The sequence below is a fragment of the Engystomops pustulosus genome, chromosome 4 (assembly GCF_040894005.1).
Source record: "Engystomops pustulosus chromosome 4, aEngPut4.maternal, whole genome shotgun sequence".
NCBI lineage: Eukaryota > Metazoa > Chordata > Amphibia > Anura > Leptodactylidae > Engystomops > Engystomops pustulosus.
The window spans coordinates 66,384,508-66,400,469 of NC_092414.1; positions in this window are offsets into that span (position 1 = coordinate 66,384,508).

Genomic DNA, 15,962 nt, shown 5'->3' on the forward strand with positions numbered 1-15,962 from the left:
TCTGTATATTTTAATTCTGCATCATGTCATAAGGCCTCTTGTAGGTCAGGCTTGATGTCAAGGGAGCTGCCTTACAAGGTGGCAAAAAGAGGCGTGGTTTTCCTTATCCCATCCTGGAAAACTTTGCATATTTTCCCAGAATCCCTCTAGTGGAGCATCCATGGCTATAAGATTTCACACCCCTACATAGTGGCCTTACTTGGCACCCTCCGTAAAGAGAACTCTCTCAAATCTCAAATATACAGCTCTGTGGTTACTATGCAACAATAGGATTCATTGTTCACCAAAAGCTGTGGCCTCTTTGAATATCTTGTAGTGGGGATACCGGAAAAACTACCCCTACCCTAAGCATAGGCCACCAATATCATTCTTCCAGAAAACTCCTCTAACCCATTAGCGACTTCCATCAGTAAAAACATTTGATGTACATTCAAAGTACATTGGTCATAAAGGGGTTAAAAGATGATAAGTAGTGGAGGGATGTAAAGCCACCTATTAGCAGTGCTCTTTGCTTACACCAATGATTTAGTACCTGCGATACATAGCACACAGCTGAAATCATTAGTTAACCCCTAATGGAAGGTCATGTAACTTAAGACTTAGAAGTGGCTTAATCTAATTATAACAACTTTACGATTAGTGTCCTGTTTTACAAGTCTATATAAAAATCTTCCTATGATGTAAAATATTGCTGGGCCAAGATGCATAGCTATATTTCTCAGGCGTCATTCCATTTCAAGTTACAGCTGTCATCATGACAAGTACTCATTACTGTGGAAATCTATACTAAATATGTTCCAGCAGCAACAATTCCATGTGTCGGAATACAGTGCGCTTTGATGGCCTTTGCACAAGAACACACAAGCATATGATGGCTGGCAGATGCGATCAGATTCCTGTCAAATAATCGTCCATCACAAATACATTGAAGTATAGTAAAACGTAAAATATTAATTGTAGTTGACATTTAATGGTGATGCCTTTGGCATGTTATAAGGCTATGTAATAATAAACCTAATTTTATAATTATACTGTTAAGCTATACAAAAGTGCCAAGCCGTTCTTTGATTTATAAAATTCGTGTGACCTAAAGGAAAGTCAGGGCTTCTATAATTTTGTTCCACATTTGTTTTATTTGTCATAGATTGGGTCATCAATATTATAGATTTGTGGGTGTTCCAAATGTTGTTATCCCCACTGATTAGATTGTAGCCTTTGGTACTGGAAGATAAACCTAGTACTAAGCCAGAAGAATGTTTTTCTTCTTTGCATAGTGACCAAGTTGTGTTATCACAGATCACTTGAAATAGCGGGTCTTCATATAGGCGGATCTTCATGTGATGCGGGGTTGTCACAGTTAAGGGACGTCATAGGGCATCAAGGGCCGGAAGAGGTGAAGACAGAGGTGAGTAAAGAGGGTTTTTTTCCAAGTCGGTCCTTCTGTGGACATTTCATTTATAGGGGGCCCTGCTGTGCCCATTTCATTTAGGGGGAATGCTCTGCAGTGAACATTTCATTAAAGGGGTCTCTGCTGTGGACATTTCTGTAAAGGGGGCTCTGCAGTGGACATTTTATTTCAGCAGGCTGTCTGATGTGGGCATTTCGGTAAAGGGTGGCTCTGCAGTGGACATTTCTTTAAAGGGGGGACTCTTCTGTGGACATTTCTGTAAGCGGGGGGTACTGTTGTGGACATTTCTGTAAAGGGAAGCCAGTACAGTCAGCAGTGCTGTGGTTGGGTGGAGGAGATTAGGCACAAGGTTGGTTTGGATGCTAGGGGAGCCATAGTCGTGTGAACAGCCCAGGGCCCATGGGACACTTAATCCCCCACTGATTACTTGAGGTAGCAAGGAATAATCAACTTTCCTGGACATAAAGAGTTAAAAAGGTGGCTGTGCAGAGGCTCAACAGAGAACTTGGATCCACCATTCCAGTAGGTGGCAACATTGCTCATAATGTTGTTATCAAAAGCCAAGCTACTGGAAGACAGTGGTCAGTTTACCATAGTATGAGGGAAAAAGACCCCAGTTTACCCCAGTAGGAAGGAGAAAGTATTAGAGGGACAACTTTGTAACTCAGGATAAATCTGTGGTCATTCTTCACTGTGGGGGTCATAGAGCTTCAGAATACTCGACCAGGTGAATGCTTCATCTGTATTACTCACAGCCCTATAAATCCATCGTCTCCTTTTGGCACACCTACTGCCCTCTCCTGTTACCTCCAAAACCCCTGCCATCACACTCTCAATCAGCTCACCTACTTCCTCCTTTTGCGCCACATTACCTGGTTGCTAGGCATTAAGCTGGGTAAGAGGCTCACTACAGCATATGCACAAATAAAGTTAAAGGGGTATTCTCGTCTGGGCACTCACATTCAGTTTCACTAATCTGTCATATATAAACATTTCTTCAATTGGATTTTATTTAAAAAAATGTTCCTGTGTGAAGATAATTTCTCATAAATGTAGTGATTTGGTCCCTTAGAAACCAGATGGCTTCCTCGGATACGACCACGTCACACTCTGGCAGCAGTGGCCAGACTTACGCTATAGAGCCCTGCCTGACCTCCTGGTTTCAACAATCATTACCACAGGTCGGCTGTGGGACCTGCAGTAACTGCCGGACATTTCATATACAATAACTTTTTGTTTCTTTGTGCAAATCCTCAGGCAGAGGTGGCCGTATCCGAGGAAGATATCTCGTTTCTAAGGGACCTTATGACTACATTTATGAGAAATTATCTTCACACAGGAACATTTTTTTTAATAACATCTAATTGAAGAAATGTTTACATATGGCAGATGTATCAAACTGAATGTGAATGCCCAGACGAGAATACCCCTTTAAGGTCTGGCCGGTGCAGGAGAATATGCTGACCGTGCAAGCGCAAGTTTTGCTTGCTGCAGTCGGTGAGTACAGGAATAGGAGGAGGTAGTAGACAAGGAGTGAAATGGAGGAGGGTGGGGTTTTTTGAAAACTCACTGAGGCTTATTTACTAAAGGTCCGAATCGCGACTGGACCGGGTAAGTAAATGAGCCCCAGTGTGACAAGCATTTTATAGAGTGGGGTGTAAACCTGCTCCTTGCGGAAAAAGGAAACATGCTGGCAGGGAGCCAGGTTATACTTTGTTCTAAGTTCTCTAAATGGCAGACAATTTATAAAAACTTTTGAAGGATATGATGTTGAGTCTATTTGAAAACAGGGCAAATTAAAAGAAAGAGTCCCTGGTGACAGGCTTCCCTTAAGTGTAATGCATTAATTTATGTGTGGGGCATATTCAATCTTGGAATAAGTTTACATGTGCGGTATATTCACTGTTGGTATATAATTATGCTTGTGGTATACTCACTGCTGGTATATATTTTATACATAGACTTAAGTGTGATGCTATAACACCTTTTGCCCCAGGATTCAAATAAGAATACAAATAGTCCTTGTGTAAGATACATAATGATGGACATTTATGGAAATGTGTGTCAATGCAGTATAAGGTTGGGTAAATCATGAATCCACATTTTGAGCCTATATGTAATTTAGGTGTTTAGCCTGAACTGCAGATAATGTTAATAATAGCCTCTTAAGAAATATATTGCTTAAGAAAATCATAAACTGTTTTCATAAAATATGTGTAAGACAGCAATTTGTATTATATGTGTTAGGATGAATAAGAAATAATAAAGTAATATGTCATATGTTATTTGAGGCAGTGGCATTTTCAGCTTGTCAAATGGTGAAAAAAAATCTAAAACCTTTTAGCCTTTCGTAACATTTTGTTTTATTCTCTTTCATCAATGCAAATTTGCCACTTCTTAGGATCACAAAAGGGCTTTTATGTTTTCCCAAATGTCTCATCACTCATGCATCATTACTGTGCAAGAAATGTTCTATTTTACAATAACATCTATGCCGGGAGCCAGTAATATTTTACAAAAAACATGCCTGCCATTATTAAAGAAATAAAACTTTATATATTTTAGCTGTTACCACAAAGTTAAAGGTGTTACCCAGTAATATAAATAAATGAAGACACAAGTCAGTTAAATAATAAGCCCTTACTTACTTCACCCTACTTTTCCAAAACTCTGTTATTGGTGTTTCTTCTTTACTCCATGTCTGGACCATAACAAAGGAAATGTCAGGCTTCAGGGGAAATTGCTGGGACTGGAGTCTAAGTGGCACCCAGTCTTACCAGAGCCTGCCGCCGTGGTTGGATTTGCTGCCGCCGTTCCACAGGAGGAAGCCAAGGCAGGGTACAGAGTCCGAAGGCAAGTTTGTGTTCAGGGACAGGCAAGAGGTCAAGACAGGTGGCAGAGGCTCACAACTGGAGATCAATTCACAGAAATATGGCAAGGGAACAAGCTTTCTCTTGTATGTAGCATGGAGAACCGGTGCACTGGCCTTTTAAATCTTCTGAAGCCGGAATGCGCGCCCTAGGAGAGGGGGGTGCGTGCCCATGTACAAAGGATGGGAGTTGGGAATGGGGACAGGTGAATAAGTGTATTGGGGCGTTGGGGCACACAGAAGATTACGGGTGAGCCCAAGACGTGGATCGATTCAGGAAACATACTAAGCTAATATAAAACCAGCCATATTCTTGATGCAATAATCAACTCCTTTATTAAGATTGTCTCTTTACAGCTGGTGAATACTGGCTTTCTTCCCTTGCTTATAAGGGTACAGAAAGTGAATTTTAAATTAAAAGGCCTATAACACTTTTAAAATTGAATTTATAATTCAATTTTATTCTTCTATTATTGAAACAAAACTAACCTACTTTCTGTAATGCTACTGTTTGGGAACAGATAATAATGAAAAAGAAAAGGACAGGCAAACCATGAGCAGGAAAGCTAGATCTACCAAGCTACTAACCTGCTATTTTTTACCCTAAATGGTAGGTGACAACAGGTTTACGTTCCCTTCCTGATCCAAAGGGGAAACACAGAGAAAAAAGGACAAACATGGTGGTACAAATACAGGTAGAAATCCAGAGGATGTAGTACAGTACTGTACTGTAGAATGCAGTACAGAACAAAGAGACAAACAGATGGTTAGAGGATGAGCAAGGTTCAAAAGATCTAAAATATCCAGAAAACGTCCAGAAAACGCTAGCAAGCTTCAAAGAAGACTTATAGCAAGCAGTGGGTATTGGACAGACAATCCTCTTACAAGATATTGGAGTCCAGGTTCAGAGAGTGATTAGGCTGGCCCCAAAAATATCACAGTCTGCAGGGCATCTTCTCCAATTTTTCACAGGGAAAGGATAGCACAGAAGCCCAAACAGGCACAGATGTTGCACATTCTAAATATTGCTTTTTAAAAAAAAAAGAATTATTATCTGCACTTTTGTTGTACAGCCTGTGCCACATCTGAACTAAGTTTACTGTTTGCATTTTTGTTTTTCACTCACCTGTATAGTTTACAAAGCTATATAAGGGCTTGATGTCCACAAGGCAAATTGTACTTTGCAGTGGCACCAGTTAATATTCTGTGCCATGTACTGGGAAGCTGGAAAAAAATTAAAAATGTGGGGGAATTAGCAAAAAAGCACACTTGCGCCATATTGTTATGGACTTTTTAAGACACGTGCAACAAGATGACAATTCTCCTTTATTCTTTGGATCAGTAAGAGTGCAGATATACCAAATTTATTTAATTTAGTTACGCCATGCATTACCATATTTTGACAACCATAACTTTTTTTTATATTTTAGTGTACTGATCTGTGTAAGGTGTCATTGTTTTCAGAATGAATGATGTTTTCATTGATGCCATTGACAACTGACAACTGAACAATCTTTTGATCAATTTTTATTCAAATTTGTATCAATGCAAAATGGCAAAAAACTGCAGATTCAGACATTTAAACACTAATTTCCGTTATGGGGTTCACCACTGAGAATAATTGTTTTTATATTTTTATAGATCAGACATTTTTGGAAGCAGGCATACTCAACATATTTGTGATTTTACTTGTTTATTTTATATGTATTCTAGGGAAAGGGGGGCTGTTAGGTGAGCCCTAATACTAACCCCGCCCCTAGCTTACCCTGGCTATTAAATGACATCCTCAACTGGGCAACATTCCCTACATTAAAAAAACATGAACAGGAGAATGGGAGACACATCAGTAGTCAGCAATCCTAGCCAAAACTAAAATGGAGAGCAAACTAGAGAAAAGTCAAAAGTGCAATCCAGGGCCACAACCACATGGCAGTACAGAATCAGGTGGTAAGTGATGGCCAGGAAACAAATATAAGTTTAGATAACTCTAATCCAGATCAAGTGTGTGTAAACAAACACGTGTGGGTCAACAAAAAATCCCTGGCAGAGAAGTCCAGCACCAAAAAAAGCATTATAACTGGCTCTTGAAACAGCTGCCATCCGAGAAAACTACTTAAGGTTTTCACCCTTCTGCACATTTCAACCCAGCACTGCAAACAAGGAACGTGACAGCCTGCGCGGGCCATTCATCCTTATCTGTAGAGATTTTTACAATGAATGAAATATGATTCTGGCCATTTTCACATCTAGTTTCTTTACGTTTATGAAATTTTTATTCTGGTTACCAGGCACCATGTCCTTCAGAGAACAAAGGGAGAGAAGGGTAGATCTGTGGGACTTCATTATGAGTTTAATTGCAGAAAACAGCGACATCTGCCTTTGATATGGAACAGTGTCACATGGTAGATTTCTCATCCTGAATTCAACTTTATATGACCTTTTATATATTTTATTCCATTTTAAACAAACTGTCAGGACTTGTAGTTAGAGAAAAGATTTGTATGTACAGAGAACAGTAAGCAGCAGACTTTAATCATTCTAAAAGTGTTGTTACCGAAATTCTAAATTGTAAGACTCTGATTAGTCCTTTTATAAATGTCTGCACTAGAAGGTGTTAAAAAACTGATAGTGATTTATTAGGTTGATTTCAGTTTCTCTAGTTCCAAGCAGATAAAAAATCATATGACATGGCCAGGATCTTCTGTTGTTCTAGACCACCTGGTGTCATATCTCTATTGTTTTAGACTAATGGTGTTTTTTATCTACATAATACTATGAATATTATAATATAGGCGGTTTGAGTGGTAGCCTAGGGCCCATTTTGTACTGAGAAGAACCTTCACCCATGAAATATTTGTACATCTGTTCATGCTTTTAATACACATGTACACAAGAGCCTTTTGAAGGTGAAGGTCCTCCAAAGGTCCTGGAACTGTAGATTGATATCAGCCATAAGTGACACATCCCCTTTTTTCCAAGAAGCCTTATTCTAGTACAGTACTTTATGTAGGAAGTGAATTCCATACATATTCATAATATTCAAACAGCCCAGTCTTAGTCTGCCCCTGTTACCACGTAACTAGCTACATTTAACATTCTAGGGACTGGAAGTACTGCATAATAAAGTTATACAGCAAGAAATAAATGGAGTGACCTAGGTAGAAGACAGAAGAATAAAGACAAGTTAGACAAATAAAATGATAAAAGAACTAATTCTGGTCTTAAATTACAACTTATTTTAGATGAAAAAGCAATATGAAGAGTTTGTCATAAATCTTAATAAGAATCACACAATACAGCTGTCTTCTAGAGTGACATCACATCTAGCTCTCAAGTGGCGAGGGACAAAACTTCACCTTACTGTCTAGAGCTGCCAGAACATTGACACTGAGTGATGATATCACTTTACCCTGCAATGTGCCAGCTATAACATCATAAAACCATGTCACATAGGTAATATTGTAAATATATAGCTGGAGCAAGAACAGGGTCACAGTTACTGAATATCCTATGTATCTGTGTTCTAATTTTGAATATTTTTACGAGCTTCACTTCTAATTCATTAACAGATTCCTGAGACGTATTATGTTATATATTTTATTATTTGATATAACCATGGATCCTACTAAATAGCCTTCTCTGAATATTCTAAGGCCACTCTTTGTAGGATTGTAGGATTTTGCAGCTGTGTCATTTTTACCTGATGTAGGCCCCTTAGCAGCTCCATCCTAAAGACTGCCAGAAGGAGTCACTTGAAAGTTAAAAGCTTCTTCAACTTAGTTTAGTCATAAGTTGTAAATTCGGATCAGTGGGGGTCCAACATCTGGCCACCCCAGTGATCAGCTGTTCTCAGTAAATGCTGGCGCAATAAATATGCAGTGAACAATGATGCTGTCAGGCAACTCCAACTTCTTTGAGGTCCTGTATCCAGCAAATTTCCATATTTAAAGCTCCTGAAACATGGAAATATGGCAGAATAAAAATGTAAAAAATATAATCAAATAAGTGACTATCCAGATGGAATTTTATTATAAACTGTTACTGATTAGACCACACAACGTGGAGGTAGATAAACATAAATTAGATTATAAAAAATCCTCGCAGCGGTTCTCAACCTGTGGGTCGGGACCCCAGCGGGGATCGAACGACCAAAACCGGGGGTCGCCTAAAGCCATCGGAGCCGCAATTTTATTGTGTTTTTACTGCGAGTTGCATGGTTTGGGGTCACCACAGCATGAGGAACTGTATTGCGGGGTCACAGCATTAGAAAGGTTGAGAACCTCTGCTCTAAAGTCTCTAATTCTACTGCAAGGAAGAAGTTACTACCTTATTTACAGTAACAGTGTATCTTTACATAGTATTTATTGTATCCCCACATAGTAAGTGAGTATATATCATCTGCAGACATTATGATAGTATTCAGCGCAAAATTTCATTAAACTATTACCTTGATGGGAGAGGAAGCGACTTATTTATAGATAATAAGCAGCTTCCTATCTGAAAACACTAATAAGCCAGAGACATTCTACATTGGCCAGTGGACTGGCCAGTGAAAAATATTAGATATCTGTTAATAAACAATATTATATATTTACAAACTGAAACATCAGAAAATCTACCATACCAGCTAAAAATAAATATAATACACAACTTTTAGCCTATAAAACCTTCACAAGAGAACGTAAAAGGTTGTTCAGTAAAAAAAATATCAAAACTGCTCTAGTGGTAAAATAATAAAATGTTATGTATCACTCTCTACAGCTTCATTACCTATACATTCAGTCCCCTCTTGAGCGCATTTCCTTAATGTCTCCTGAGTATGAAGGGCCCATCAGTTAGTGTGTAATGGGGGCACTGGACTCAGGGACAACAGATAGGACAATGAACCCTAAAACTCCAGCCCCCCAAAAGCCCTACCTGCTTGCCTCTGTGTATCCTACGTAATACGGGACAAAGACAGCCCCCCCCCTACATGCCCCAGTGCTGACACGGAACAAGACAAACAAACAAACTGATAAACACAACAAGGGGGGGGGGGAGTAAACAACAGAATTGAATACACCAAAGGATAGTCATAGTAGAAGCCAAGAATCGGATAACTACAAATAAAGATATAGCTGACAATGGCAGTACAGATAACAGGGACAGAGTACAGCGAGGGGCAAGGAAAACAGAAGATATTTATGTGTTAGCTAGGAATGCTTTTTCTGATGTGAGAGGCGAGACTCTTGCAGTCACAGTGAGTAAACCTCTGCTGATGCAGAACCAAGCTGTGATATTTTCACTCAGCAGTCCTGCACTAGAACACTGTTCAGATTGCCAAAAACAAGCAAGTCACAGAAAGATCAGCGGGTAATGACTCAATGGGGCAGATTTATCAAGCTGTCTAAAAGTCAGAATATTTTTAGTTGCCCATGGCAACCAATCACGGCTCCCCTTTAAAATATTTATGAGCACAGGTAAGATGAAAGCTGATCTGTGATTGGTGGCCATGGGCAACTAGAAATATTCTGACTTTCAGACAGCTTGATAAATCTGCCCCAATGACTGTCTAACAGGGCATCTCCAGGTGAGGTGCACAACAGAACTCGTGGCACCATAGTGACCACTGTCAGACTTGGCCACCAGAGTACAAGAGGATCATCTGGGGGGGGGGGGGGGGGGCATATATACTTGAAACCATAAACACAGCAAGACAAATTGATTTGGATGTTGGTATTTTATTGCCATCCTGTAGAGCGTTAACATTTTTTTTTCCAGAAAAGACCCTTTAATGTTTTGAGGACATAAAGAGAGAAAATACATATTCATACACTTTATATTGCACCTTGATATGTATAGTGCCAATAAAATTACCATAACCACAAATTTGCACATACACACATATGTATATCCTTCATTTGTGTGTTTGTGTATTCAATAACAGATAAAATAGAGAATACATTACAGTGGGATTTGTATAGGTTATATAGAATAAAAGAGGAAACTAATATAATTGTAGGAGGATGAGGAAAAACACAACTTGTATGTGTATATTCTGATTAAATTTCTATGACCTAAGTATACCAAGTTATGTTCTTCTGGTGCCACATGAATTTATAAAGTGAAAACATTGAACCCTTTAAATTCTATGTTCCTAAGGATGGGCTCACACTTGTTCTGCATTTTTTAGACAAACTGATGAACTCCCATTAAGAGACGTCATTAAAATGACAATTAATTTTTACGTTTATAGACCACCCAATATACACTTTAAAAGCACAAACAAGCACAATGGCCATTTCATTAGCGTGACATTGTATCTTATAGCTATACAAGAATACAAAAACATAATAATGATAATAAAACTAATTATAAAATAACAATCAACATATTTAAATTTTTATCTCTGATACACAGAGCTCCATTTACCTTCTGCATCGCCATCGCCATCCCAGGTCCCTTTAACTTGTGAGAAACACCACAATGTCTCCTGGGTAAAGTTCTCAAATTCTAGAAAGAAGACACCATGCTCTAGAAACACAGATATTTGTATATTGCAGGATATTTTGGTAAACCGTACAATACTCACCCGGAAGCATTCTTTATATATATGATATGGCAGGTCTCTGGAGAATAGTTATCCTTCTAGGGTGACAGTGTCTCTATTCCCTATCTGTTTGACTGCTTTTTTTGTATGCTGCCCGAGCACAATGTTAGCTTCATTTAAGTCTGGTTCAATAGGAGTCAGTCCCCTGCACATCACTGAGAGCATCACAGAGAACTATGAAGGCCTGTGGTCACATTACTCATAAACGAAAATATGTCATAGCATACTAATCTATGGCAGCGGAGAGAATAAAAATACATTCGCAGAATAAACCCCAATACTGCCAGGGGCTTTCTATATTAGCATTTCGCTAAACAAAAATAACACCATGAATACAGATTAACTTATATATATTTTTTAAAATAAATATGCATTATTTCATACCGAAAAAGATTACTATTGTGTGTAATGCTGGATGATCAAGTATGAATACTATTAACATCATTTATCCCACAGAAAAAGCAGAATAAAGACATTGGGGCATTGAATCAAGCCCTTCATGCCTAAATCTAACAGTAAAATGATGCCAAATAGGGCTTTGCTAAATTTTGGGTTTATGTTCAAAAACACTTTGTGACTTTTTTTTGAAAATTTTACACTATGTAAATGGTGGGTGGGATAGTGCACATAGTTACCCTCCCTAAACTAGATTTATCAATAAGATTTTAAAAAGTCCCAAACATTTTTGTGAGATTGCTTTAGCACATAAGAATAGTCTAGGATACACATCCAGCTAAACTGACATAAAGGGTTGACCACTTTTAATAAGTTATGCTCCGGGGCAGTAAAACAAATAATATTCTATGCAATGATTATATAAAAATATTCTTCAATTATTTTAGAGTCATTGAAAAAATGTTTCATCCACAAATAAGTATTAAAATGACAACATGTACAAATAATAGGATTAGATACACTTAGGGCCACATGTGTAGTCTGGACCTATAGGGGCAGATTTACTTACCCGGTCCATTCGCGATCCAGCGGCGCGTTCTCTGCTCTGGATTCGGGTCTGGCCGGGATTTAAGAAGGTAGTTCTTCCGCCGTCCACCAGGTGGCGCTGCTGCGCTGAAAGTCATCTCATCGCGCCGGAATGCACCACCTCGGACCAGGTGAAGGTAAGCGATCCCCAAGCGACACTTTTTCGGTTTTTAAATGCGGCGGTTTTTCCGAATACGTCGGGTTTTCGTTCGGCCACGCCCCCCGATTTCCGTCGCGCGCATGCCGGCGCCGATGCGCCACAATCCGATCGCGTGCGCCACAATCCCGGGGCAATTCAGGTACAATCGGCGCAAATCGGAAATATTCGGGTAACACGTCGGGAAAACGCGAATCGGGCCCTTAGTAAATGACCCCCATAGTGTTACTATTTATTTACATACATTGCATTTCTGCAAACAAAAAGGTCCTTCGACCTAGGTGAAAACTGTTTTATTAAAATTTTATTGATCATTTATTTTAAACCACAAGGAATATTTTTCCCCAATGTATAGAAACAAACAAAAATGTTACAAGTAGGAGTGGTGGGAAAAGAAATGTAATTTTTCTTTTGAACAAGAGAGGGAATGTTATGAATTTGAAGTGGATTCATATTCAACGCAAAGAATTTAGGGAGCTTGAGCCCACAGGTAAGTATTGACGGGTTAACTGTGCTATACTCGCTCTGTTCTGAATAGTTTAGAGCTTATTGATAAAAGTTTTTATTACAGATTTGAAATGACAACATGATTCCAGACTATTGCACAATTCGAATAGCACAACATACAAAAGGGTTTAGTTAGTGTAGAGTTAAATGGCTGAAATTATAGCCCAGGGTATATCATAGTACAACAATAATCACCATCCTTTTAATGTCAAACACCATTTGTTATAGCAACATTATCAATGGGTTTTTTGCCTATGTTTGGCGTTGTTTTGGCACAGTTGTGGTAAAATAATGTTTTGCAATTAGTTTTTTGGGGGGGAAGGCGTAATTTTGCTTCTATGCCTAGGGCACAAAGCCTCGTCTTGTGCCTGATTCATCAAATTGCAATGCAAAGAGTGTGCGATGCGGACATCACTGAATCAAGAATAGGTAAGATTGTCATATCGCCTCTTAAATAAGGAAGACTTAAAGACTAACTAAACATTCAAAAAATCTGTATAAATAAATAGTGCAGGTGATAAGAGTAAACTTTGTAATAAACTTTATTTAAGAAATAGATATGTGTCCTTATTTTCTCATGTTTTTAATTATTTAAGCAGTTTGTGTAAAACAGCCCTATACATCACTGACAGCTGAGAGATAAAGAAACCTGATAAAGCGTTTAATGACCTAACTCTTTACATACAGTAGTCCCAGGATAGTCTAATCATCCCAGAGAGCTGAATGATCAAGAGAAATGTTCTCTAGATATGGAAAAGGTTAACATTTAGTCTGCTTATCTGTCTGATGCGGAGGGACCTCAGAATGCTTTTGGATACAATGCTCAGTACAGGAGAAAAAGGGCACAGCAAAGCTGTTTTACTTAATGAAGACCATTGCAAGTTTACTATTATACTTTACTTAATAAAGACCATTGCACAGTGTACTATTATAAAAAATAAGAACTACAGTGTGATATGCAATGGTTCCAATCTAGAATAAATACCATAATATTTAAAAATGCATGTATCTTTATTTGAATTCATATATTATGTCCCAAAATTGATAAAACTAATTAAAAACACTAAAAAGTGTGAATCCTAGTTCAGACCAAGAAAATATAGACATACTTGAATAATGCAAATGCCTATATGATATACACTCCTGAAGAAGCCACCAGATTAGGTGGCGGAACACGTGGGGAAGCTGGCCCCCTCCTTACAATGTGGTGATATCCTTCCTTTATCATATTATTATATTGCTATGTTAAACTGATGGTATTGTTAGATGGTCAATTTGTACTCGGTGTCAGTTCTCATGGGATTTATGTGATATTCTATATGGAGATAGGATGTCATACCAGTTATGGATAGGAGAGGGGAAGTTCAGTAACTATTGCATTATTCAAGCATATCTATATTTTCTTGGTCTGAACTAGGATTCACACTTTTTAGTGTTTTTAATTGGTTTTATCAATTTTGGTACATAGTATATGAATTCAAATAAAGATACATCTTTTTCATATGCATATTTTGATGTGTGGTCCTCTATTTGGTCACGCTTATACGTTGTAGCAAAGCTTACTATTATCACATGCTCTATTTACTAATTAAATTTAAAAATTAGCTTTGCAGATTTAGTTACACTTTAAGATGTTTCTGTTTTAGGATAAAATAGCAGAATACATTAAATTAGTAAGTGCCCTTGCTATTGGTCCCTAATTCTCCCCAGCCCAAAGCTAAAAAGCCACTAATATATCAAACTAGTGATTTGATTAGTAGAAGAACCTGCACAGAGATAAACCGTGAGGGCCCATGGATATTTTGGGGTCATTAGAAGATTACAAAACATCAAATTATTTGCAGAATATATGGTTCACTATGGTTACTTAATGAATACTTGGAGCTTATCATTTTTCTTACCCCTGTTAAAGCCTGGCCAAATGCCATTAGTAGAGGATAGTTATAGTTTCTCCATTCCCCATTCCGCTGACAGGAAACTGATCATGTTTGCTGCAAGAATCTATCCGAAGCAAATTAATGAACAGAGGAAAGGCGCACTTCACAGCTAGGAAAGTGAACTTTGTGCCACAGAGCTATTAATCACAATACAGCACAAATATTAGACTAAGCCATGCGCTGTTATCTGAGAAAACATGATACAAATTAAATGCTATGTAGAATATCAGTTATTTTACCTATACTAGCTTCAACTTTAAAAAAAAAATCCATCACTGTTTGTTTGTAGGATCTAGCCTAACGTGACCAAATGTTTAGTAATGTATAGTACCCACCATTGTTCATTACATTCCTTATTTCTGCTGTGTTTCACCTATCCAGTTTTTTTTTAAATTGTTGTACCTCTACTTAAACCAACTGAAGTGAGCATAAATTTTTGATGGGATCGTCACTCCCTGTGACGTCATCATAGAGCGTCAATCCATTCCCATGGCAGCCTGTAGACTGTATGAGATTCCCAGACCTGTCATTCGGCAGGTGTGCTCGAGGCACACTGTTATAGATCCATAGCAAATTCTCCATATGCTTCAATACTTTAGTGAAAAATGGAAACACAAAAACCAAAAATGATGTGGTCTTTAAGAGGTTATTCTACGGATACGTCATCCATGCTTTTAGCTCTGAAAACTCCTTCCTACATTATATGATGACCCTCTCTATGTCAAATGATTATTATATAGTTACTGTAAAGAAAAGGTATATAATTATGGTAAAGAAAAGGATAATCTTATCAGAATAAAGAGATAGTTGTTCCAAAAATTTGACAGTTGTTAAAGATAATTTTATGTGATTTTTCTCATAAAATACATAAAAGTTGTTTTACCAGTTGGGTTACAGTATTCTAATTTGTACAGTATGATATGACCTGGAGTATATTAACTGCTGGAATTGATTGATTGATTCATCCTGTAAGATGATAAGACAATTGCGACTAATGAGTCTGACATTTTGCAACAACACAAGGGAATAATTCTCTTCCAATGTCTGCTCTGAAGTGCATCTGTAAAAACTTAGAGATATATCCAATATGAGTCAAAGGATATTGATCAGTTCTAATCCTTTGTACTGGACCTTGAGTAGTCCATGTCTATGTAAGATGCTCAAAAGATGTCCAATAAATGCAAGAAACAAATGCAGTAACTCTATACAGATACTAAGTGTTAAAATACACGGTAAATTATATAAAGCGATTGTGAATAAGAAGAACAGTGTTTAGGAGGTAAACTATTTCCTAATTCCTCCTCAATGTACTGTGTCTATGAAAAAAATTGGACAAATCTACCACCAGTATCAGGGATTGTAAACCAATCACAGTTACCAGTTCATAGTGGTAGTAGATTTCCTTTAAGAACACATCCTCTTCACTTACCAGCCATGAAGAGGAGATTAGCCTGGCATTAAATGGATTTCCAGACTAAGGCTGCATTCACATGACCGTAGGGGTATGCATTCAC